Source organism: Stegastes partitus, unplaced genomic scaffold (genome assembly GCF_000690725.1).
Source record: "Stegastes partitus isolate 25-593 unplaced genomic scaffold, Stegastes_partitus-1.0.2 Scaffold37, whole genome shotgun sequence".
NCBI lineage: Eukaryota > Metazoa > Chordata > Actinopteri > Pomacentridae > Stegastes > Stegastes partitus.
The window spans coordinates 168,313-193,573 of NW_007577768.1; the positions used below are offsets into that span (position 1 = coordinate 168,313).

The following is a 25,261-nucleotide window of genomic DNA, read 5'->3' on the forward strand; positions in this document are numbered from 1 at the left end:
TGGTGCCTAACCCCCTTAACAAGAGTGGTAGCTGTATAAAGGTTGACAAGAATGATTCATTCAAATCTTTTCTTCACAGTTTTGTTTAGAGCCTTTTACAAAAATCCCAAAGAAGAGTCTGTTCAAATTACCTGGCATCTCTAAATGCATTTATTACCTTGAGAAATGTCTCAAATAATAACCAAATAATAAATATCTTTCCCGATTAAACAATCCAAAGTCAACTCTGAGGTTCCTTTGGAGCATTCAACTGCAATTACAATTACTTTACCACCACTGAAAACTTCAGGAAAAGCTAATGGGTGAAGAATTAGCTTATATAAATAAATAAATAATCCACCTTCATGAAAACAGAGCTAACTCCGTCTGCTAATTGTGCATTACGATTAAAATCTCTTGAAAAAGCCAGCAAGTGAACCTTGAACCATTTTTTTCCTTGATCAAAGAACAGAATTTCATACTTAAAAATACCGTCTTAGATTTGATTAGATCAGAGCCGGTTGTTGTTGAAAATCTTTATAATATCCAATCGAAATTCTGAGGTGCATCATAAACATGATTATTATATATGCAGGTTTCAGCACAAACAGTACTCTCCTTCGTCTACATCTGTCTCTGAGTTTGAAGTCCTTTGTTTCTCCATCCTCCATTTATCTCATTTTTGTCTTTTCTCTTGCAAACTGCAGCAAAAATGGGGAAAAAAACAGTTGTTCATAAATGGATTTTCATTTCTGTATCGGTCGAGGTACATGTGTTAATTCATGTTCTCATAGGCTTTAGGGAGTTGCTTAGCGACACAGTTCTAATTGCGCTCTCTCACTTAATCAGTCTATTATCCATTGTGTCCTCTCCGTCTCTCAGTACTATCAGACGACTAAGTTTAGACAGTCTGTGTACTGTATGCTGGTGATGTCTGTGTATGTGCTTTGTTTAATACTTCTACACTTTAATGCATGATAAAGATGTTTGGATGCATGTGCTCAAAAGCTCACAGCTGTTCTTGTATTTGTAAAGAGCTCTACAGGTAGTAAATACACTTGCTCCAAAAATGTCATCTTACAACAATGTGAATGCCAGTAAAGTGTACTGTGTCAAATAAATAACTTCAGCAAAGCACTGATCAGCAGGTGCAGAGTATAAATCAAATCTGAAATACGCTTTACTGCTACAAAATGACTAGTGAAGAATGACTACAGAAAATGTAAAGTCCTTTTTTTTCTGATGGTGCTGCTAGATGAAAAGCATCGTTATTACCTTTATCAAAAAAAGATTATTCTCTGTACAGTGACCATTTGGCACACTAAGATTGTCAGGCTGTAGCCAATGTTTAAGCTGCACTTTGTCTGCACCATCTACTCGGACATGCTGGATATGGACAAATCTTAACGTAAAGGTGGCACAAAATGAAAAGTCAGGAGATCGCCACTGACATTAGGGTTTAGATTTTCAAATACCAAATTTCATGCTGAACCAGCCAGTTCACATGTTGACATTTTTCATTTTGGCCCAATGTGTAAAAGCTTAAGCTTGACTTTAAATCACTTTCAGCCATATCTCTTTGATTTTAGATGGATAGATGGTCACTAGCCCACCACAATACCCATGGTCAATACAGTTAATGTCTTTTTATGTAGTTTTACAGAACATTTTCCTGTTTGGAGCTCATGAAAACCATGTGTAAAAATGCCATAAAAGCTATATTTATAGTCACACAATGAAACCAAATATGTGCAGCGAGCAGACTGAGATCATAACAACAAGGTGAGGCTCAGACTAACTCTCCCTAAGGGATTCCAAGTCACTTTGAAAAAACACGATAAGAAAGGTCAGCCGTAACTCTGCTCTCAAAACTAGACTCTTAAAGCAGGTTATGGCAGCCTGCACAGAGTTTTTCTTTCCATTCCCAGTAAATGGAAAGGATTTAAGAACTGTATTGACACAGGTCATTGGTATAGACGAGGCAGGTAGTTAGCATTCTGCATAGGCCCCTTCTGATGGTGATAAAAAGGCACACGGATCTGTGTGTTATTCGTCTCCCTGAAATATATAGCGTTAGATTACCATAAAGCACTATAGGAATGTATTCAAATAATGGTGTGTATACACAGTAACAATAATAGACCCTCTGACTTCCTTCTTTCATGTACTCAAAAAAGAAGAGCAAAGAAGCCAAAAGTTTAGGCAGGAAATATTTTTATTTTCTTTACTTTTGTGTAGTTATCTCTTTCCCTCTCAGACTCTATCTCCCAAGTAAGAAAATAGCCTCGGTACATAAATAAAATACCATTCTATAGTGCAGTATACTATTATAACTGAGCAATAGGCAACAGAATAAATATTTGACCTTGACCTGAAATGAAGGTAGTCTTAGTTTAGACTTTGAAAAGACACAGTCAGCCTTCATTACAAAAACATGAAGGCTATTTACAGGAGGATTTGGCAACACATCCACAAGCCCCAGATGTGTGTCTGTTTGTGTGTGTGTGTGTGTGTTGCATTTCTGGGTGTTGTCTGAAACAACAAATTCATGCTCACATCCCAAATCCTTTGACACACACACACTGACAGTCCAGACCTGAGTGACCACTTACTGTATGTAAATGTGAGCGAGCAAAATAATAGAAAAGCACCCGAGCAGCACATCCCCGCAGTGTAGCCTAACTCACAGTTTACTACAAACAGTGTCAACATTATGAGTCAACATGAGCTTCTTGTTATGCTAATGGGAGGTACATGTCACTGTGGATATGCAGTATGCATGATTGGACAAACACAAGTCCAATAGATGAGAGTTATTCTTGTTTGTTGAGATGCTTGTAACAGCAGTGAGCTAGTGACTCTAGAGATCTCCCAAGGTTAGTGGAACCAGACACCAAAACAAATACAGCAACAGAATAAGAATCAACCCTTTCTAGAGTCTTTCAACACCTTTTAAAAAACTTTTCAAATTAAAGGCCCCTGCACATGTATGGTGCACTCACACAGAGTATGTGAGTCATTTTAGCTGACCAGACCTCGTGTCAGGACTGTATGAGACTCAGTTTGACATCTTTTTCCTTTTTGTGTCAGCTTTGTTGCCTCTGTTAAGCTAAAGACAAATTAAAACTTGATCATTCTAGTTTCAGTCCAAAAAAACGTTGACTGTAGTGAACCCTCTACATCTACCTATTACTTTGCAGGGAATCAGAGACAATTTGGCAATGCAGATCCGATTTTCAGGATCTCTGACTGTGGTGTGTGCCTGGGTTTCCTGTTTCTCCTTCAGGGATATCAACACCACCAGAGTAGCCTCTATTACTGCTTTTCCACCACAAACGTTCTGTTTGTAGAATCAGTTCCATTCAGGAACTACAGATCAAAGGTGCCAAGTTGCAAACTGGCCAGCATTTCCATAAACAGAATTACCATGACCTGGATGACTGAGAATCCACACAGACATACAGCTTGATCACATGGTGACATCATGTCACTGCCAGTACAGCTCTTCTTACTACTAAGGCCAGGCTCACACGACAGGAGTTTGAAAGGCCTAACAGATTTTGAAATCGGGTTGCATCACGATCATAAGGAGACGCTTCACAGATATTCCTCTCTCCAAGATTTGAAAATAATGGTGCATCACACCCTGCAGGATGTTATTAAGGTTGTCATGCCAGAGGGAGCAGTCAGGGAGCAGTGCGCCACTTCATGCTATCTCATGGGGACGGAGATGTAAGCAAAACAGAGACTGCGGTGCAACAACTTGCTGTAACACTAATAAAACTTTGCATTGAAATAACAAAAGCAGAAGGCTAAAAGAGTCTGGATGAAAAAAATATTTGGGAGGATGCTGCTGCTGAGGAGGGATTTAAACTATCTGTTTTAATATCTGTAGCTAACGTTTGCCTCAAGGGCGTAAATGTTTAGCGTTGCTTGGCAACGGCGTCCACTGCTCCGGGTGTTTCAGGGATAATCATAACTATCCTTATTTTAACTTGTAAATATTTAAACCAAAGGAACTCTTCACATCGATTACATGAGGCAGGTGCGTAGGAGAGGGACGAGCGTATCCAAAAGACTCTTGTAAACTTGTAAATATCAAATATGTTTGGTATTATCGAAGCGGCCCCGACGAGCCTGTGAGCAGCTCAGGAGGTTTAAGACTGGATCACCTCAAATTACCACATAATCTGGGCTGAATATCAGTTTAGATCAAGGCCTTGAATGATATTTCACTTCCGACTGTCAGGAGGGATAAAATGGGAGTACATGGGCCCAAAACTCCTGTAGTGTGAGCCACACTTTATTTAAGCAGAGGATTAATAATCCAGAATAAGTGAAAATGCCTGTGTGGGTGTGCAGGGTTACGGTCATACAAATTTGTAGTTGATGAAATAGTTCTGCTGCTGTTTTATCATGCATGCACATCTAAAACTCACTAAGGAAAGTTATATACACATATGCACATATGCACATATGCAGAATGCTTGGTATTTTAAAAACCATGGTTGTTAGATTATATGCATGTTTGCAATACTTCCTGTACTTTGCTAAACTTTTCATATCATTGGTATGCTGCAATTTCATATTCAATCCCAATGTGAGGAGAAAGATTGAAAAATCAAAGCATCTGCAGAGTGCATCATGCAACATGCCTTAAAGAAAGCATGTGTGTACATGTACAGTGGTATGTGTGCAAGCATAAGTGTGTATCTGTGTGCTGCCATTTTTCGCTTCATCCGATGTTTGCAATGATTACTTTTTAAACAGATGTAAAACTACAGTGTAGCTACTCTATAGCCCCAAATAAATTAGGTTAATCAGGAAACAAAGAAGCAGCTCATTAGTATTACAATGCACCCTGCAAGAAATACAAACATTTGATTATTTAAAGTCATTACATGCCAACAAACGGGCACTGAATTGCATTACTGGGGATGATATTAAACAGCAAGGCAGACAGGATATTATGCATGACCTCTCCTTGGAGCACACATTGGAGATGGAGCAAAAGGAAAGATTGCATTGCTCTCTGTTCATTGCCCCAGCTGGGTGCCTGAATGATGGAACACTACAATTTAATCTCAGAGAAAAAAAATAGAGGATGGCATACAAAAAAACAAACAGAAACCTGAGACATGATTTTATATACTACACTTCCCCTCCTCCAACCTTCATCTTATCCTCATCATCATTCTCTTTTCTCATAGACCAGGACCTGGCATGAGCTGTGCCCCTAGCATGGCTCAGCACCACATCGGGCCAGAATAATTTAATATCTCTCCTCCATCTTTAACTCTTAACGCCACTTTCAACACCGCTCTGCACTGCTTTGACCTGTATGTTGCAAAGAGATGAACTGTAGGAAGAACCTGCTGAAGGCTGGACCTGGACTCCATTCTCTTGTTTACTGATAATTTTAGGTTAACAGCTCTATACTACGCTCGCGAGTGTCCCTGGTGTTCTAGCTCGGTTTACTGGAACTGTAATTACTCATGGCAGATAATTAAAGCAGGTTGTCATTGGAATATTTATATTTTTATCATAATTTTCCCCCCAAATTGCATTTTGATGCAATGGAGCAGCATTGGCCGTGTTAGTTATTTTCATATTCTGCCCAGGAGCCGTAATGCCTGGGGGATCTCACAGATTATGCAGAACTGTGCAGAAAAGAAGCAGTTTTAGTATTGAACGAGGGAAAAAGGAGGAAGTCATATATGCATTTATTTTAGCACAACTGCCTTTTCTCCCTCTTTTACATATGAGGCATGTGTGGTTGTCAGTACCGTATGTGCGTCAGCTGTTCTGCTGCTGGTATGTAAATTGTATATGTGCATGTGTGCCTTCTGTGTGCTTCAGTGCATGTAGGGGGATGTGAATAAACTAATTTCACCTGCATTCAGTACATTTTATTGGATAATTCCTCACCCATAAAACAAAAAAACTTGCTTTTAAAAGTCATCTCCATAGATAAACCATGTCCCACCAGCCATATACTCAAATGCCACCGCTCCAAGCGTCCTTTAGTCTCCTCTAAGTGCTTTAGTACATATGTTCACTGCTGCACCAATAAATCAAAAAAGCCGTAAATAGAGACATTTATATGTTTAATAATTATCTCCCTCATTTCATTTCCACTTCTTTCAGAATGAATTCTTCTGGTTTAAACTGAGCATCTCTTGGCTACACCAAAGAAATAACAACATATATTGTAAGTGAGTGTGTGCGACTGTCACAAGGGAGTACAGAGTGGCTCCACGGAGTAGTGTAATTAGCTTTATAGTTGTGGCACAAGCACACACATACAACATATTACCACTAACAGTTTTGTGTTATGCATTTTACAATAAGCACATGATGTCACATAATTGTCATTTCATATAAATTCCTCTGCGGCATGAAGAATTCCCCAACGAAATACACAAAATGTTGTTTTTGTGACTTAAGGACACGCTGCATCATTTAACCTTAGCCACACACGGATAACCTCAAATACTACTCTCAGTTTAATCCTAACCTCATATATGTGTAATGGTTTATCTGGAGGGGAAAAGCTTTTTGTCCCCAAATGGGAGGTGAGTCTGACTGTGTGAAAAGATTAATGTCCACACAGTGTGATAAAGTCACTACGCGCACACACAGACACACTGAAATTGCTGGATTTATTAGACTGAACTCTCGGTGCAACAAAGCGCTGTCCAGTAATCCATTTCTGAAATTACAGCGAATTTCTAAATCGTGTCTAACTTAGGACTGACATTACATCCCACTTTGTATAAAAAGGATGCGCGTCAAAAGATGTTCAAGGTCAGCTGTGCACAATTCGGCTACTGTATGTATAAGCTTTAGTGAATAAGCAATGACACCATGGAACATATGGATTCTGTGTAATAATAACATTTAGAGCTTTTAAATCACAAACACCAGAGTTTGCACAACAACCAGAATGCAGTGCATTTGTATTTGACTGTGTTTATTCAGAGAAGCAGGAACATGCAGAGATATGATTGATTATCTTTATGTGATGTTTAATGATTGGTAATGAGTTCTATTTGTTTGTGGACAATTTAGAGTCTAATTAACCTCAGGTTCATGTTGTTGTGTTGGGAAAAGATACCTCCCGGGGTAAATCTGCACAAACACGGGAAGAACACGCAACTCTACAGACAAACAGCCCTCCGGACAGGTGGAGGTGTTTCTGTAAGGCTGCAGTGTTAATCACTGAGCTGCCACGCTAAAAGAAGAGGGGTTAGGAAGGGTGAGAAAGGGGGGGTGAGGGATGGTAGAGGAAAGGTTGGGACGATTTTCTCCTCCTCTGTGCAACCGTCACGCTCCTTTTTAAAAACCCAAAGTGTCTTGTTTTCTTCTTTTTTACCCGAAAGCTTTTGCATCTCCTTATGCTCCTCCTGCAGTTTTTTATTTTCTTCCTCAACCTCACAATTCTTCTTTTCCAACTCCTTATTCCTCTCCTTCAGGGTTTCCTTATTTTTTTTTTTTTTTCAAATTCTTTCATCTCCTTCTCCTTTTTTGTTAATGATTGAAACAGTTAAAAATAAAATAAATAGAGGTATAGACAGAAAAACTAGTCAACTAACTAACGTGGGAGGAATCTTTAATTTTTCAAGGAACCATTTCAACCAGCTGACTTTCTCAGTTTGATGTTGACATCTTTTTTGGTCTCCTATAGTGTACCACCCAAGGAGACAGTTGGACATTGGACACTGCTGGGAATGTCATCTGGAAGCAGTGAGGCTGATGACTGACACTGAGTCTTTAATGTTCATTATTTCAATGCAGAAGCACTGAGGGAAGCTGGGAGCAAAGCAGGGATCCCACACAACCTCCTGCGGTGTGACATGCTGATCAGCTCTAGGTACAGCATCCTTTTAATCATCCTCGCTAACAGCTGAATGGATCGCTGTGGAGACCCGTATTTATCTTCATCATCTGCTCAAGGTCATCTAGACACTTAAGCCTGATGCACCTGGTTTCTCCTGGCTGGAATCCCATCTCATACTCAGACTCTTCTGGGGACTTAAATCTACAGTGCTGTTGGCTGCTGGTTTGGCACTGGAAATAATAACCATTCCTCTTCCACAATCTAAGCTGTAATCAGCTGGCTGGCCCTGGGTGTGTATAATGAAACCAAGGACGTCATAATCCATATTCCCACGGTAGAGCAGGTACCCTGTAGCCATCTCCACACCTACTAGTTCCAAAGTCCATGTGCTGATTGCCTTATTAAATGGTATGTGCAGTATCACCTCTGGTGCCCTGTACCAGATGGTATGCACACAGAGTCCAAGAACAACTGCTGACACTGGACGTGCCAGGCCAAAGTAAATAACTTTGACTTTGAGTGACTGCTGACGGCGGTCCACAAACACTATATTCTTGAGGGCCATGTGTATTATTCCCATGAACCTGAGGTTGGACAGGGTTGTGGCTAGCTAGTAGTAGATCAGCTTTAGCTCTCTGATGGGAAGACCCTGGTAGTTTTGGTCCTTAGTGTACTTGTGCAGGCTTCAATAAACACAATCAAAGTTTAGGCAGATATGTTCCTTGCCAAAGACACAGCTTTTCTACTTCATAATGTTGAAGGTGTCTGGACCAAGACAACGCTACCACTTCAGGATGGAAAATTCCAGCATTGCCTGTTGCACCATGTCAGTATGGTTCTTGTTGACCTTGGCGGCCACTGTCCGTTTGGTTTCTATACTGTGGCATCTGGTTACCAAACTAAAGCCACCCTTTCCAAAAAAATCCTCCACTTTATAGAGTGTGCTCCCTATAACAATCTGATGGTGGTTCACAGACCACACGACATCATACATTTGCCTGTGATGCTGTTGCTGGGCAACTGGGGTGACATGCTCGGCTGACAAGTAGCCGCAGACTTCTGAGGATACTGTTCTTGACAGCGAAACAGAAAACAACTTTTAGCTAAAATGCGAGGCTACTCATCCAAACAGCTTCAAACTTGACACTGCACTTCCTCGGGTCCCCAGCAATATAGCCACCAAGTCTGAAGTAGATCGGATGTACGGTTGTCGAGATATATGAAGAACACGCACAATCATACCCATGGCCACAGCCACAATTTCTCTCCAGTATAACTGGATCAGATAGTTGATCTTTAGGCTTTTAGGTCAGGCTCCGATAAAATCAGTCACAGGGGATGCTGTGTAAGGGAGAGTTGGCTGTCTGTGGATAAATGTGAGACTTGGGACAGGGTGATAGTAAGGACTCTGGGGTGGTAAAATGATATTATCATCATAGCAGGCTAAACTGTTACTGGTGGAAGAGTAAAGAAAGGCTCTATCCAATGGGAATGGATGAATAAGCCATGAAGCCAGGCAGCAGAGGCACTGGTCTGTGATAATGTAGCCTTGCCATGCTAAATCTCTGATGCACACACATGTACACGCAGACACACGCGCACACTAACACAAGCATACAAATTCATATCAAAATCAAATCTCCAACTGTGCTCTAGAACTGGGTCATCGAGTGCCTCTCCCACTGAGTGCATAAAGTTTTACAGATAACAAGAAGTGCAAAAGGGGAACGATGGTATGAGAGACCGAGAGCGCAACAGAGTGAGTGCAAGGGACAATACAGGGCTGAAATACCACGTAAAACTGGAGAATGTGTCACTAATTAGGCAAGCACATGCCCATAGCGTATATACTTTATGCCTTCCTTTATACTTCTTTCTAAGGTATATGCACATTTCTCATGTCCTATTTAGATAATGCTATTCACTGATGTGATATGAAGCAGGCTCACCTTCCTTTTTGGACATAATCTGTCTTCCTGTGTCTATATATAACATGCATTATTGAGAGACCTCTGCAGCGCTGACATCTTTGCAGCTCCCGTAGTACGCTGGTTGTGATGCTCGTCCCGGGTCCCCATTTAAACCATGCTAGATTTAGAATGTGCGTGCCTGAACAGTGAGCCAAACTCAACACTGGAGGGAGAAACATGTACAACCCTTCTCAAGTTATTTAGCGAAAATGTCTACAGAGCGTACAGAGGCAGGATAAAAAAAATAAAAATAAGGCAAATCTATTCAGTTTAACAATTGAGTTTGATGTAAGACTGCAACAAAATCCAGTGACAATAACAATTCATGAATAAACCAGAAGTAAACTGCTCACCATGTGAAATCATTTATGTAGTATTGCCTTAAATATTACAAATATGGAAGGTATGCATCCATGTTTGCAACCAGCAGCTAATTAAGAATCCAAATATGGAAGTGATTAGCTACCATAGTAGCTCCTTCATTCTGTGTGAGTAATGATCACAAGGGCATATGGCAGGGAGTCCAAGTCCATATAACACACAACCAGGGAGATTTACTACAAGCTCTGTACAGGTACCAGTGCAAAGGCAGCATGGAGATCACAGTTCACAGTTATTTACTGTGACAGCATATTTAATGTGGAGGAGGGATAACTGATTACAGATATGACTGTGTTTAATTAATAAACAGTAATGTGGGTTCAAGGTAAATGCTGCACTAATTGTGTTTGAACTGATCATGACCAAACCTAAAATATGTACGGTGAAAAGAAGGGACGCACGTGATTTGCTGATTAAAAGAATAAATATTGCTACTCTTACTAGTTTCCACCATAAACGCTAATCGGTTACCAATTAATCTTTTATTAATGTACAACACTAGTGAACAATTGCGTCAAAAACCTTGTTTATACTGCAGCATGGATGTGTACACAGACAGCTGTAGACACACATGGACACATGGTTTTTGATATAGTACTTTCCGAGTTCACAGGATTTGGTTATAGGAAATAGGAAGTTGCAGACACGTGCAGTAAGTTGTATGTACCTGTTCCGCACAAGCACACAATTGCTGAGCATGTGCACTGTTGCTGCGATAACGCCTCCTTTCCAGAGATTTTTGGTTCATAATTCTGTATAATATTTGGACTATGCCCCCTGGTGTTCAGTGCAGGGAAATGCATTTCCTTACAGATGGATGGAAACTTTATTGCAACCATTGTCCAGTTTCATAGAATACACACATGGACCAATACAGTGATGTATGCTGAGAAGTAAGTGAGGAGGTAAGCCTGCTAGGTGTGTCGCCACTTTTGTTGAAAGATATGAACACGACACTATATTTAGCCGCATGTTACACAGCTAGCATGTGTTAAAATAACCAAACAAGTGTCTTCTTCATTATACATTTACACAGTTTGACTGTCCACATAGTCACATGACTAAAAAAGCCTGTTAGCCTTTTAGTTAATTCGTTTCCATCTTTCTGGCACACAGTTAAAGTTAAAATGTTTGACACCAGCCTACCCTGCTAGGAAGCAAGGATGCTGATGCTGGCACTACTAACGCCAAACCATTACGATGATTCCTCCTGGCAGGAGCCAGAGGCCACCCCACACCACCCACAGTAAAGCCTGCTAGAGGGCGACGCACATCCTCATACAACTGGAGTTATATCAAGTAACTACGTTTCTGGCATAAAACATTTGTGGCATCAGTTCTCTACAGCCGTTTTTCTCACACTAATGCATTTTAACACCAGAACCATCCACCATTCAACCACATACAGCCAAGTAGTTCTGACCAACCACACAATGTTTACATTGATTTGTTGCAATACAAAAATGTAATTTGTTAATTTAAAAATGTATAGACAGTATAAAATGCATCTGTTTTTAGATGTAAATAAAGAATTTGTACATGTTTTATTAGTTAAAGTGTGTATGACTTAGATTTAGCTGTGGATCTAGTTGAAGCTCTTGTACAGACTTTTTAAGACTGTTTTAAAGAACTCTGGAAACAAATGGTACAAGCTGCTGAGCGACACAAAACTGACCCGGAGCCTGCAGCCAAAAGTCTGGATGGACAATAGTGGGATGTTTCAAGTAAGTGGGTGTCCTGAGCAGGACAAGGACACGTTTAACACAAATGTCTGAAGTGTGTATCTTATATCAATTTTGTTTTGTTTTTTTTAATAAAAAGCTTATTTTTGGGCTTATTTTGCCTTTACTTGACAGGACCGTAGGGAGAGACAGAAACATGGGGAGATGAGTGGGGGAAGGACATGCAGCAAATGAGCCGCTGGCTGGACTTGAACCGTGGCCGCTGCGTCGGGGACTATAGCCCTGTACATTGGTCACAGTCTTATCAGGTTAGCTACCAGGGCACCCTGTATCTTATATAAATTAAACTGTAGTTATCTTGATGACCTTTTTCAACAATTTAAAAAAAAAATACTTTGGCAACTGCCCCAAATTTTTTATCACTTAAAGGTTATATAGTTTTAAAACGGTTATTATACTGTATATCTCCTCAAAAATGACCAATTGTCTGAAAGCGATTTGACATGCAGAAAAAGGCAAAAAAAGCAGAGAGACAGTGTTCTCCTCCAGTGTGAGTTGTGGTCTCAGCTTGGACAACCCTGTAAAAATTGTCTGGCTTCACCACTGCCATCCAGTCTAAACAGATAGCACAGTTCATTACGGCAGTGACTGCAAGATAGGCTTTCGCTCAACTTTGCTAATGGTAAAGGCTTCTTTAAGTTAATGGAATAGACTGAACCTGAATATACGGTGCTGAAATGCAAAATGATCACATATGAGAGCAGTCGACTAGTCTAAATTTAAATTTCTGTGTGATCGAAAAATTAAATCGCTTGTAATATCTAAATTGAAAAGTGAGAACGTATAGATACCTGCAATTCCTGTCACCTCTTCAAAGCATTTTAGCATCATTCAAATCCCTGTTCTGCAACTTTACAGTTCTCCTTCCCTTTTATCATCTTTGTTTCCATCAACAGCTGGCATCACTTTTAACAGAAATTTGGCTACAGAGCCACATATTTCCCTGAAGAGTTTGTGATTCCCAGAACAGAGCAACTAGGAGAGTATACAGTATATAATATCAGATATTTATCAAGTTAACAGAAACACAAGTCCAAACATACCGTATGCTAATGTTGCTCTGGGCAGTGTAAATGTGTAAATAAGCACCTGTTTGCTAACACATTCAATGACTTGCACATGTTGTTAATTTGTCAATATTGTGTTTGCATACATATCTGCAGCCTGTAAGTAGCCAAAAACTTACTACATTCATTAACTGTCTGGTGTACATACATCACAACGAATGAACACGCACTTGAAGAAATAGAAACATAGATTACGAAACACGGACCACAAAGCTGCTCTTGTGTCACAGCCAAGTAAACACACTGGCTGCGTGGAGGTTTTCTGTTGGTTTTCACAGACATAACCTCTGGCTGAAGAACACAGGATATGCTGCTCTGATACAAACATATCTTCATAAAACACAAGTGCACACAGGTGCAGCTGGGCAGCCAAGTAGACACACCTGCATCCAGATGAACAACCCCTTGATAGCATGATCATCAGCTATCTAAAACCTGACCTCAGAGGACACAATGGTTGAGCTGCTTAGTAATTTCCTTTTAGATTGCCCCAGTGTTGAGTATTTATCTTCTATTCAGAGTTTCAAACTCAATCAGCAGACAGATACTTCCACACAACAACTGACAAATTCTTTCTATTCAGCTTCCAGATCCCAATCTTGATTAAATATATTTCCATCTTCACCAGTAAATTCAAAGAGGCTGCAGCCTTGAATTAAGACATTCAACATGTAGTTTTTGTGATTTATTTCAGGCATATTTTGCAGGTGGAGAACAAAATTAACATGAGGCACCATGAGCTGATTGTGTGTATGGAGCAACCATATCATCAATAATTCTCTTTAAATCAGATACCTGCTCTTTGATTAATAAAGGTACAAACTTTAAAGAAACTACTTAATTCTCCAACTAACCTTGTTTGGTTTTGTTTATAGCCATGCTTTATACAAGCATGTCTGTCTGTGCTGCATCTCTTTGTATGCTGGCTGGTGAGTGTCTGGAGCAGCTCTGAGTGCTTTTTGGTCATGTGAGAGCCGGAGGAAGGTAAGATTTTCTCATTGTCACTTCAGTGGCTTGTGGTGCCAACACGAGAGACAGATCTGCACATGGACTGAGTCCATGTATCTAGCAATCCTGCCCATTCAGCACGACACTGTCAGGAAGCTTCAAAAAAAGTGACCCAAATCAAACTGGTCGTGCCTTACCGGAAACCAAAACAATCCGTGACAAACATCTCAACCAGTCACACATGAAAGTGAGCGTGAGACCTGAGAGAGCTGGAATGCAAAGAATTCATGGGAATAAGGAATGAGCTTTGAGGCAGACAGCCCTGTAGCAGAGTGAACTTTACTGAAGGCCGAAGTAAAAGCAAAAATCACATACACACAGTGGTGATGGTCAAATGCCAATTTCCTCTGCACATGTGCTCAGCACCAATGTAAATGTAGAGCTTATGAAGAGAAGCTGGTCAAAGTCATATTGGCTCTGAGATTCACTGAAGGGAATCAATCATTGCCTCATGGAGATAAAGTAGTCCCACTTTCCCTCTGCTGAGTGAAGCAGCTCAAATTAACTGACTTTCTGTCACAACTGACTGACTGAGGATTAGAACATTGTATTAAAATGAAGCATCTGTTTCCGTAATAGACAGAACAAATCGCATTCCTGCCCATGTCAGTGCAGCAGCATGCGCGGCCAGCAGAACTAATTTGAATTCTGAATCATAGACTCTTCCACAGGTCAAACAGCCCAGAATGAATCATACATACTTGTGAAAAGCTGCTCATCTTTGAAATGTTTTCTCACTGGATGAACCAACAAGCAAACAGCATATCAAATCAAGACAGTTTCCTTGGTGTGTCTGTATGTGTTACACAAGCATCACTGACTGTCAGCGTAACACATTCGAGCTCCAGCACCACACCAGCAACGGCTCTTAGGCCATACTCACTTTGTCTGTGTGAGTTTGTGCAGGAGAGACTTTAAATATGGTACCTGTCATTGTTTCGCGCACTACAAGTTCCTCACCATGAAAAATGTATCTGCTTTACAAGAAAACAATAAATGCTTGGATAATCTTTTGTCGTTGAATATATCACTGCGCTCCAGGACAAAGTCATGTAACGTGCCTTTTTTGGTGCACTTATTTTATTCAAGAACTTGCTCTGCTTATGTCTACACAGTGAGAGGCTTTTTGAATCTTCAGAGGAGATTAGAACAGAAATTTTCCAACTTTAAGAGCTCTGAAGAGGCAAGAATGACAAGTTGAAAAAAAAGATTAGAGAAGTCATTGCTTTTCAGAGGAAAGCATGACACAATCTGTATGATTTGTGTGGAAATACCGTTCTATTCTTGTTCTTTTCTAGTCCTTTTTGAAATCCAGTATGGCCACCACCACCACAGTGGACACTGCTGCTCTAAAGAATGCAGCTCTACAAGCACAGTAACATCAAACTCTGAATATTGCGGCAATTGTTGATTTTAGAAAAGTTATTTTTTCTGGCTATTAAAAAGCATTGTGACACTGCTGTAACTGCTATGGAAGGACTTCAACACACTCTAGCAAACAACAAAATGAAGCATTGACACCACAGTGCAGTGTGACTACAGAGGAGTAAAGTGACAATTCTGTGCTGTTCAACAATAAAAGCAAAGCAGGCACAGAAGTGTGCACACACACACACAAATGTGCAAACACACAGAGGGGGGCTGTAATCTCTGTTCTCACTGCAGCTTGTATAGTCAATCGCCTAAGATACAATTATACTCAATGACCTGGGATCACCTACAGGAAATGAAAAGCATAACAAAAGAGAGTAGAAAAAGAAGGAAATAAAGAGAGAACATTGCCAAAGGGGCATATTTTCAGACACAGCTATGAGTGTGAAGGAAAAAAGAATTTCAGTCTGACAATACAAACAGGAGAGATGGAGAGAGTTTCATCCTAACAGTTTTCAGGTAAAACATCCTGACTGTTGTATCACTACTTGTGTGAAAAGCCACAATTCAATTTGCTTGCTGAATGCCATTAACAGTGGACTTTCCAAAGAATGTCTTCATAGGACAAAGCAAGCTTTACACATGGATATGAAAAGAGATTTAAAGGTACAAAGCAAAGCAAAACAAAAGACACTTTTTACAGTATTTTAGAAACACATACAATCTATCTAAACTTTGAATGCCACACTCACCAGCAAAATCAACCATTTCTGTAGTTTCTTTGTTTCTGCTGATGGGATTTTGTCCTTGGTCTCTATGGTAAACCTTCCGACTTTCACCTTTCTCTACTTAGCCTCTGCAATGCAATTCATCACTTATGACCACCATTCGGCCTGTCACAAAAACTGTCTTTAGAGGCTTTAGGAATATTCAACATCTTCAATCATCATGGTTTGATATGATGACAAATCCACCTGACCGAAGCATAACCCTTGTTCATGAAGGCTTTTCATACTGGCTACAGCAAAGACTAAAACTCCCAGGTGGATAATATTTGATGTGAGGAGGTAGGGTGAGTCATTTGCTAGCAACTCTAGAAGTTTGCTTCGATCTTCAGCTCCTCCTGCTTGCATTTTGAAGAGTCCTTGGGAAAGGTACCTTGTTACTTGTGATGCCTTGCATGACAGTTGGCTGCAATCTGTGTGTGCGAATGAACAGCAAACTCCAAAACTCTTCCGATTAAAAGTTATATATTGAAAATTTGCGACAACTTGCTCCATAATGAAATATGTGCTAAAATGTGTGGTGTTGTTGAGGAACCCTTTATTGCGTTATATTTTATGATTCAGCTAAAAATACAGCAGTGGTAGCTGAATAGTGAACATCAGCAGCATTGATTAGCAGCACCGAACAGGTCTGCATGTCTGTCTCAGCTCCGTCCGGATTCAACATCAGTGATGGATGCGGTGCTAGACACGCTATGTTGCAGCTGTAACTAGGCCTGTCACAATATTACACAGTCACCTGATTGCAATTATTCAAGCTGACCATGTCTCTTTTGCAACGTAAGAATTGTTTCCATTCACCTGTATAAAAACCAGTTTGGATGAAACCAACAAAAATGTCGGACCTCAATCAACTCGCAATTTTGAGGCACTTAACTTCAAATATTTGACCGATTGCATTTCCATTACCATCTGCAGACACTGTATTTGGTTGCAAAATCACAGAAATGTTGAGGGTACATTTAAAGACAAATAAAAAAGAGATGATAAAAACTTGAACGATGTGATTTGTTGCAAAAAGGTGGCAGTCAAAAGCACCAATGCCACTAATCTAAAACTAACATACGCACAAAATAAACAGGAAAAGAAAAACAAGACCACTAAAAAGATCTAGTTCTTGTTTTAAGCATAGACTGTATTAAAGATGGACGTAGCAACCGGCCCTGAAAAATGAAGCCAACCCGGAAGTGTCAAAAACCTGCAATATCACTACGTCCGCTAGTCCTGGCTCCAAAAAGCCCTGGCTCCCATAGAAATGAATTGGAAAAGAAGATATCACAGATCACGAAATACCGCATTCCTACAGCTCACGATTTTTTTCTTATTAGTTTTCATCGTCAAATCCAGAGATCAGGTGGCCAATCTGAAAATAAATCAATACTGAATTTTTTAAAAATCGTCAAAATTTTGCAGGGCAAGGGGCGTGGCTGGCTTGATTGACAGTCGGCAGCGACCATGCAGACGAAGCGAGCAGAAGGCGGTAAATGTGGGCGGGCAGAGAGGGCCCGCCTCTCAATCCGTCTGACCAATCGCTGCTCCTATGGCTCCGCCCCCCTCCGACAATTTTTGCGTCATTGGCTCCAAAAATCCAAGACGTCAACCAGGAAGCAGCAAAACCCTGGCTTCATTTTCTCAGTGCAGAGACCAGCGGGTGACGTCACGGTAGCTACGTCCATCTTTTATACAGTCTATGGTTTTAAGTGGACTGTAAAAGACCACTTTAAACCAAGTTTTATTAAATGAGCATACACCAGTATGTGAACGCACTGTGTCCTGTGTAGATGTATTGTCAATGATAACCTGATCTAAGTGCAAACTGAAGCTCAGTTTACGGTGTCTCTACAGAAACAATTACCACATGTACATTATCAGTCCACTTTGGTACCATTTCAGCAATCTTCTTACCAACTAAACCTCAAAGCTGACTTTGTGTAAAATTACTAAACCTACCAGCAAAATACCGTTTTGTTCCTGTCAAACCTGAGTGGCCACATACCTGCATCATCGTTCTTTGTAATCATATCAAGCACTTCATAGAAAGGACCCAGCATTATTTACATTCAGGACAACAGCTTATCTGGTATTTAAGACATGACTGTGTGTCCTCTCTAAAGGCAAACCACCAATCTTCTTTGCAGAAAAATTCTTGATTAGATTCTTACAGTGTTATGTTTTAGTGCCCTATGATGTACATGAGCTGTGTGAATATAAAGCTTGAACTTCTCTTTTTTCTTGACCTTTATTCAGCAGCCTTACACGCAGAACAAATACACAATATTTTTTCCTTGATTAATTGCTCTGTGGTGATCAGATTTTGGCTCCATGTCTATTCCAAATTACATTACGATGTCCTTGAAAGATAGAATGTTATTGGGCCACCTCTGAACAAGACACAGATATTTCATTGTATTCCTTTCATTGAAATGCCTCTCAGAAAAAGACTTATTTCCACTCCTATTTACCCCACACACAAAGCAACAAAAGCAGATCAGAGTACAGTATTCCCACATGCTAACACAACATCCCTGAAACAAACAACCCTGGCAGCCATGGCAACATTCCTAAGGCTGCTGTTGCAACATCTGTGGATAGATTTCTTTTCTCAGTTTGATGTTTACATTCATCTGTCAGCTGTTGTGTGAAAAAGGCATAATCTTTGGACTCTGAAGTCTAAATTCTGTTCAGCCTGGAGGGACACAGGGAGCAATGAGCCTGATAGAAACATGCGCTTACCTGAGACTCAAGGTCAGTCGTTCATCTTTAGCTCTCAGCAGATCCCCTACTGAAAATGTAGCGCTACCCAGGAAGCTGCTCTGTAGAGACAAAACAGAGAAAAGAAAATAGGGTTAAACAAGCCAAACACTTAAACAAGAAATCAATATTAAGAAACGACTGCACTCTTATACCACGTAGGTGACAGGAACAGGTAAGTCATGTGTCAGAAATCACTCTGAGCCCTACGATCTGAAGAAGGGAAAATGTGCGATCACGTCGACACATGGCAGCAAGACATACAATCCACTATCCTTTTCTGTCTCTATTTAATCCTCTTTCTTCCTTTTCTCACTGCTCTGACTACATGTGTTTGCTGCAGGCGCGATATGAACAGGGGGTGTCAGCACGAGAACTGGGTCACTGAGATAGAGGTAGGGGACGAGCCCATCAATAACCAAGAGAAATGGTACGTATTTGTAGACAAACACACCCTCACACTCTGTCACAGACATGCCCACAAACTGTACATGTACATCCATGCACACACGACGTACAGCGAAACTCCTGCACCTACAAGTAACACCATCAACATGCGAACTTGTGCTACTGGACAGGGGGGGAGGCAGGGCTGTGACTGTGCCAAGGACACCGGCTGCTGCGAACAAAGCTACAGCACAATGTAGGTAATTAACAAAAGGTACAAAGGTGAGCCCACATATTTCATCATACTGGGGAAGAAGACTTTAATTAAGATATCTGCAGCCTCTTCACACAGTCAGATGCCACGGCACCATTCCGAGCCCTTTCATCTATCAAAATTAGGCTTTTACAACCGTGCAGATGATGGTTCCTCGAACACTAAAATGACAATATAAAACAAGACAATTTGTGCCTTGCCCCTCTCTGTTCTTCTATATCGCTGTCAAAGGCTCGCCTCTGAAGATGAAAACAGAATTGTGTCTGTTTCTCTAATGAATGCAAATAAGTTTCAGGTGTTATCAGCAAACAACCAACTCGACAGATCTTCTACACTCCATCTTATAGTGAAGAGGCTGAAAACAAAGTCAGGCTGTGTGAATGAGATGCAATGATCTAAGAGGCCACATTAGCATTATATAAAATGTCCCTTACCTGGCTTCAGTCAAGACTGGGGCTGCAGTTGAAACGACATAAAAAGTTTTTCTCAATTGATTTTACATTTGTCTATAGAATATCTGAAAATGCCGCAAATGTCCATTTAAATACCTGAACCCAATAAAGCATCCTGAAAATGTCTTCTTTATCAGACTGTCAGTCCAAAAATCACATAATCCCATATATGTGCCATCGTTATATTTGAGTGACAAATCCACATAATAAGTGCAGTTTCTTGTCTGTGTCATTGTAAAATTCTCCACTATCAGTTGCATTTACTCAGTCACAGAAGGCTGCCAACTCATTTTTAATATTATAGCAGTCCCTGACCTCATGTTACCCTACATTCAAATCATTCTAATGAGATCCACAATGTGAGATATAAAGATTTTAAATGGGGAAATTGAGATAAACTCCTTACAAGACAGCACTGGTATCAGGTTAGGTTCGACAGATATAGATAACCTGAGTGGAGGTATTAGGAGTGAAACGGTTGGATCGGTGAATATCTACTGTGACGTACTGTAAAAGGCGTGACAAAGGAACACAGGGAATAGTGTTGTTATGGTGCCAGGTGGCATAGTGTAATTAGGATACAAAAAAGGTGCCTGTATCCTGTTAAAGTTACAGTTAAAAAAAGAAAAAAAAGACCTTGTCATACTTCAGGGAAAAGTGGGTTTATTAGCAGGATTATAACTTTACAATCCATTGTAAAACGCCATTACTGATTATGCAGCTATCTTTTAGAATTGTTTATTTAACTTTAAGTAACAGTCTGATATGTTTGCAAAAGACAAAAATTATTTTATATTAAGTGTTTTATAATTTTTGTTTTGTTTTGTTTTGCCTGTTACACAGTTTCACGGCAGAACATTTGCATTCGTAGTTCTGCACATGGTCACTTCTCTTAACTATATATAGAATGTGACTTCTTGCAATCACTAAAGCCCTCCTTCACAGGGTGGGGCGTTCTGTATCATTGTTCTTCTTTAGAGTCAGTTTCCAGTCCCAGCATGTGTGGCTGAATTACTCCGATATTACAGCGTGCCATTGTGTAGCTTGGGGGAGTTCTGAAGTGTTTGAGCAGAGCCGTAGGTGAGCCGGTAACTTTCAGTGGAAGCTAGTGGGGGAGGTTGGAGGTAGTTAGAGAGAAAGGTGGGGACTTTCTAGATCTAGATAGCTGCATTTTTTTCAGAGAAGGCAACAGGGTAGAGCCACATCTTTATTGTAGTCATGGAAAAACTTCAAAATATAAAACTCCGATACACAAAGGAGTGTTTAGGAGTTTAATCAATGCCTTAAAAGAAACGTAAGTATGGCAACAGGTAACCGAGTGACTATGAAAACCATTTTATGGTACCATATACACACAAATAAAAAATGTTGTCAGCTGCACAGTCAGCAGATTTGGTCCGATTATTGGTAATTATTCATTTGGGGTAAACCTCTGCTATGAGACTTTATGAGTGAATGTTTCTAATCTAAAATACACCACAGCATCTCTCTACTGACTTTTGAAAGGGTTTTCTAGGTCAATTTCTATTTAATTAAATCCCTATTACAAAGAAAGAAAGAAAGAAAGAAAGAAAGAAAGAAAGAAAGAAAGACAGACATAACTCCTATCTATTTTTCATCCCCCACCACCACCGTCTCAGAATCTCACTCCAACTCACACCTGAAAGTTGACTGCTGTGCATACTACAGAATACACAAAAGCAAAAGTCACCTTATTTACTTATCTTCTGTTTGTTTGTTTGCATATTTGGTATTCAGGTAATCAAAATCTAATTAAAAGTAATCAAGTTACATTACTTGATTTTGGTTAAATTGTTTAACATTTAATTAGTAATTTTATTGGAATACATTTTAAAAGTAAAATCCCAACCACACAGGGTCATATGGCAACTGTTGTTAAGTGGGCAAGACTGAAGAGAGCAACAGTAGCACCCCGAAACACAGCCAATCTGACGGGTCACATGACTGGTACAGATAAGTCAGTCGTCAGAGACGTGACTCACTGAGTTCTAGTGTCACGTATTTCAATTTTGCCACCGGCTAAAAATAATTTTCAGTGAGACAAAGACCCCTTTTCCTTACCTTTTTTTTTTTCCTTCTTTTTATTTAATGATTTGTTTTTCTCAGCTTCAGTTTTACCTCTAATTTGCTTCCTCACTTTTGCTAATACTGCACCGCTTTCTCTCTCCATCTACTTTTTGGTCTCTCTGCAGTCTCCTGTATCAGATTTTTTTTTTATTGTAAAAAAAGGGCATCCTGTCTAGTGACCTTTTCTCTCAATCATTTCCTCCCCAGCATTTTCCTGCTACCCCATACAAATCCCCTCATGCCTACAGCAAATCACTGCCCCGAACACATTCTCTTGCCCAATCTATTGAAAAGTAGGCAAACATACGCATGCGTGTACAAAAAACAGAAAGAGGAACAGACCAAAACACAAGGTCAGTGCCAAGCCCCATGACATAAAATGATATTCAAGCATATGTGAAAGGCTTAAAAAAAAAAAAAAAAACCCCAGCAGAAATTTACTAAGACACACAAACCCCGGCATCGCATTCAGTTACAGGTTTATACGGCGCAGTGCCATGTCCTTATGAATTAAACAGAGCCAGGATCCCCAGCAGGCACCACTTAATATGCACAACGTCATATTCATCAGCACTGACGTATCATAGCCAATCCCAGTTTGCCCTGATAACCCAGAGCACAAGGCACAGAAGGCCATTACACACCGTGGAGGAACATAATATCCCTATGTAGCCATTACTCGCAAGTCGGTACAGAACGTCTGGTAAATGGTCTTAGAAATCCATTCCTTAGCATCTTTTTATGGCCCCTCACGATGAAGGCTTTAAAAGTAATGAAGCTCTGGAGACCATCTTCTTACGCAAGATCAAAGTAGCTGTACCACAGAAAATGAGAGAAAGATGGGGGCAAGAGGAGGAGTGGAGTGAGAAAAGAAGACAAATGATGCTCTTCCAGGATCATGGAGGATTGATTATGATGGTCTCCCTCTGTTCCCATCTTACATGCTGTGGCTCTCTCTCTTTTTTTTTTTTTACTATCTGTCTTTTCACCTGCTCTTACTCATTCCCTTGACTGGTTCTATTGGCCACGCCAGTTGGGAGCAACAGGAGAAACTTCTGATCTATGATCTCTTTTCCTAGTTTTCAGCCAAAGGGACAGCGTTAAGTCACGTCTCGCACAGTCCTAACACAAAAGAGCTCTTGAAAAAAAAAAAACGCACACGGATCAATCGTGTGCGAAAAATGAAAGACGCTTGTGCAGGAGCACGCCAAGCTGACAGACTGCACATCTGCAGGCCATCCCGAGCACTTGTCTGTGGACCCTTGAAGGCCACAGTGTCTGCTCATCACTCGGCAAAGGGTAAACGGTCCAACTCAAGCTGTACATCTATTGATTTTCTCCACGTCCTGTGTGACAGGGTGACACGCGCACACACACACAGCCACACAGTAACACTCTCTCAATCATTCTCTCTGCCCCGGTCTGCCTCTCACTCACTCACTCACTCACTCACTCACTCACTCACACCCACAAACTGCAGAGAATACCTGGAGGAGAGGACATTCATTCACATGCTACGCCAACAAATGACATTTCATATAAATGGCAGCAGTGACAGTTTGGCACTGGCTGATAATATGCATCTGGCGTCAATCTTAACATTTATGAATATGAACAGATTTATACCACAGAGGTCAGTGGCGTCTACATGAATACACTGCTCCCTTGCTACAAATTGGCCTAATTAAGTCATTAGAGATGTCATGACATGCCATTTATTCTAGCATGCAAATATGTGCGCTCAGGCACAAACTGTGGCTATACTAAGTTAAAGCTGACAAAGAGTGAGATCATACACACACAAACATACACAGCAGGTAACAACACACACAAGAATGTCCACTTACAGTTATGTTTCACAGAATCCTAGTAGTAGCAAGCCAGTAAGATGGTGAGAGAAAAGCTAGTTTGATAGAAATAACGAAGAGAGAGAGAGAGAGAGAGAGAGAGAGAGAAAGAGGAAAAAGTGATGTTATGTCTTCCTTCTTCCTCTTAAAGAGCTCCAGGACGGTCTTCTTACATTTCTTCCTGCAGTCCTTGGTCAGAGTAACTCCATGTATAGGTCATATCAGCTCCTTAAAGAGCAGCAGGCACACCGGCTGATTCATACACTGTAAACATGGAAACACATGAAGCCCACACACACACACACACACACACACAAACACGCAGACGTATACACACTGCAGCCTCCGCTGTGACTGAGCCAGGGTGAGCTACTGGCGCTACTGCTGTTGCTGCTGTGGCTGGCTTGACGGTAAGCGAGACCAGTGAGAGAGAAAGAAAGGAGGAGGAGGAGGAGGAGGGAGTCGCAAGAGGGGAGGGGAGGGAGTCGACAAATACAAGCAGCCGAGGCAGAGAGGGGGGCACCGGGGAGAGGAGGAGGGTAGAACAACACAGAAGAGGAAGAGACAGAAAGGAAGGAAGACAGACAATTAATGGGTAGAAAACCAAGATAGCAACACAGAAAAGAGGAGAGCGATATAGAAGAATATAGAGGGAGACAGAGGGGGAAAGGGCGAGAGACGGACTTGTGTGTCACACCTCGGCTGCAGCCTGTGACTCAGATGGCCAACAGGAAAAGAAACACTTGTTATGGCTACTTGAATTAACATGAATTCCGACCGCACGGTGCTAAGGCGCATGTGTAGGAGTGGCTGTTTGCACACACTTCAAAACACACACTGACGTACTTGAGGATCGCACGAGAGCCTTGTTGAAGACACTTGTGTTTTAATTCACATATTTGCCACCGCACGTAGCTGCCGCTGAGAGAGAGGGGGAAAAAATAACATCAATGCATTTTGAGACAATGACGAACAAACACGCGGCACAACAGCAGCGACACCAGGCTTAGGTTTTAACTATCTGGGCTTGAAGCTTGGATAAAGTGGGGTTTAATTTACCCATGCTGACACAGGGGGATGAGTAATTCTGGCAGAACAAAGGACACGCTCTGCACTGGCCCTTATCACCCCGAGCAGGTACACAACCGAACACAATGAGGCAAACACTTCAAGCACACATGCATGCACACACCCACACAAACACCTCACATTTGTTCATGCAGTTTGGTACAAACGCACCGATCACTGGAGGTCACGGTGATGAGGAGTCAACCGTTCTTAATATGGGAGGTGGGGTGTAGAATTAGGACGTGTGGGTG

The 25,261-nt window shown here is 40.8% G+C and overlaps 1 protein-coding gene across 4 annotated transcripts in view; it reads right to left on the reverse strand.

Annotated features, from left to right (window-relative positions):
• Nucleotides 1-25,261, reverse strand: part of inpp4b (inositol polyphosphate-4-phosphatase type II B) — a 106,395-nt gene that overhangs the window by 77,486 nt on the left and 3,648 nt on the right. The window contains exons 1-3 of one of the 4 annotated variants that reach the window (XM_008302582.1): nt 24,116-24,334; nt 23,943-23,998; nt 18,877-18,956 (exon numbers count right to left, since the gene is read on the reverse strand). The gene's annotated coding sequence lies outside the window, so the exon portion shown is untranslated. Of the gene's footprint in view, nt 1-18,876; nt 18,957-23,942; nt 24,335-25,261 lie in introns of those variants that run through there. The other 3 variants (XM_008302590.1, XM_008302576.1, XM_008302599.1) reach the window with 3 other exon arrangements.